The sequence below is a fragment of the Pavona decussata genome, unplaced genomic scaffold, assembly GCF_977016875.1.
Source record: "Pavona decussata unplaced genomic scaffold, jaPavDecu1.1 SCAFFOLD_32, whole genome shotgun sequence".
NCBI classification, from domain to species: Eukaryota; Metazoa; Cnidaria; class Anthozoa; order Scleractinia; family Agariciidae; genus Pavona; species Pavona decussata.
This window is the reverse complement of record NW_028145455.1, coordinates 2,444,277-2,446,561: the sequence shown is the minus strand read 5'-3', so window position 1 is coordinate 2,446,561 and position 2,285 is coordinate 2,444,277. Positions and strand designations below refer to the sequence as shown.

The window sequence follows — 2,285 nt, the reverse complement described above, 5'->3', positions numbered from 1 at the left end:
ATGAAAAAATGCAACTTGAAAACACTCTGAGTTGAAGTAGACTCTTATATGCTTCTCGTATTGAATCAACGATATTTTGACAATTGTTTTCAGTTTTCACAGATCGTCAGTACATTACAATCAAAGTTCAAGGAGCTGGTTATTATTTGGTAACAATATACGCTGACTGTATTTTACGTTCAGATTAGGGACATTTCCACATGTGAAGGTGGAAAAAGTTTCATTTTTTATTACCAGAATCAAGAAAACAATTTCCAGAAAGCGGTCTTGAGAAAACTGTTATCTCATGAGCAGCTTTGAGCAGGAAAAAAATTCCACCCAGGGGTCCTCTTAATATTGTACGCAAGGTGTCATCGTATGCCTGGAAATGTAACATGAAACAGCCACAGTGTATTAAAGTCACGCAGTTTCATCTTGCGCTTTCGAGACAAACTTGTGCCTTGCGACACGCAGTGTTTTCCGGAGTGGTATTGTATGATTTTCCACGGTCAACTGCCGATTTTGCCATTGGTTTGCCTTCGTTTTCATAACATTTCCCAGCCCAGACTGTCACAAAGGAATCGAACTTTTTGTATTTATCGATAATTGCGGCGGGCAGCAATTTAATTTATTGAATAACAGCAGACCACTTCCTCTACTCGGGGATTGACCTTTACACATACATATTCGACTTGGTAAGTTGTATCTACCATGAAGCCGAGGAAAATAGTTCTTGGGTCATTTGTTTTTATTTTCTTCACCTGGGAATGCGATGCTCAGATAAATCGACGCCAGCTTCGATAAAATAATGTACTTCTGAAATTGAGTTGTATTAGTGTGAATTGACCCAGCTTTGTCTGTCTTTGAATTTGGCTAACAAATTTCCTCTCAGCATTTAACGCAAGTATCATAGGATTGAAATGTCGAAAAGCAACGTATACGTTTAGGAATTAGAACGATATTTTGGAAGGATGTACCTCTTCAGACCATTGCCGAAAGTCGAAGTCTTGTTGAATCTTTGTTATTATGGCGGGAAACTGATCGAGGTTGGGAAACTCGCGCGTATTCGACATGGATTCACGATCATATAAAAGCAAGGCAAGGCATTGGTGAGTAGTGAAATTTGTAAATAGGCTATATCCATTTTAAGATTCTGTTATTTGAACTTATTGTATTGCATAGCTTGGCTCTTAGTCATTTATTTACTGCACTGTTTTTATCTACCGCGCGCCACATTAATCCAACCATCACCGCGCGATATTAATCATGTTCTGCTTTACTTGGGTAGTCAGTTTTTAATGAACTGTTGTTATCTGTCGAGCAGACTGCTTTACTTGGGTAGTCAGTTCTTCCCAGAACTGTTGTTATCTGTCGAGCAAACTGCTTTACTTGGGTAGTCAGTTCTTTATAAAGCTGTTGTTATCTGTCGAGCAGAACATTAACCGGCTAACCTCGCGCTATGAACACTAACTTAGGTTCTGCTTTAGCTTATCGAGCAGAATTCTCTGCTTCCACTAACTAATATCGCAATAACCAATTCTGCTCTACTTGGGTAGTCAGCTTTCTTTTCAGTGAGCTGTTGTTATCTGTCGGGCAGGATATTAATCTAGCTTATTGTAATATTCTGCTTTGTAATATTTTGCCTCTGCATTGCGCATAGCTGCTCTGTCGAGTACAAATGTAGTATACAGTAACACTGCTTTGTAGTCCCAATTCTTTATAACTCTTTATGACGGAGAGGAATACCAACCTCGCACTCCAGTTTATCAACTATTCCTTTTTTCTTCCATTTTAGGGACGACCGAATGCAACGCGCGGAGACGATCACTTGCTTTGTATCATCAATGTACAATTGTATCACTTTTCTTTCTTTCTTTTTTTCTTGTGGAAAAAATACTCCGAATTTTGTTTAATGTGATCACAACGTTCACAAAAACACAGTGTCTAGCGCGGCTTGTGCTACAATAAATATTGTTACATTTTGTGCAGTAAATAAATGTCCTAAACTCTGTGCCGCGATTCTACTGCTTTTGGCAAGAATTGTTTGCGTTTGTTCTTTGATTCGATGTTCTTTTAAAATGCTAAAACACCCAGTTGCCTATTTTGAGTGGTTCATATTATATTAAGTCTGTGCCCTGGAGTTACTATTCGAGCAAAAGAACCATGTCTTACAAAAAGCGTAAGAACCTTCGTTACTGGTTACCGTTCGCGTGGATAAAACGAAAGCATTCCTCGCGCGTTCGATCTGCACAAACCACGATGTCTGGGAATCTGTTTCTTTCTGCGTGACTGCTGGAACTCTGCAC

At 39.1% G+C, this 2,285-nt stretch overlaps 1 long non-coding RNA gene across 1 annotated transcript; it reads left to right on the top strand.

Moving 5' to 3' along the window:
• Positions 1-290: 290 nt before the first annotated feature.
• Positions 291-1,990, top strand: LOC146484622 (uncharacterized). Its single transcript, XR_014863606.1, has 2 exons — positions 291-1,088; positions 1,775-1,990. It is a non-coding gene; the product is annotated as an uncharacterized LOC146484622 (long non-coding RNA).
• Positions 1,991-2,285: the final 295 nt, after the last annotated feature.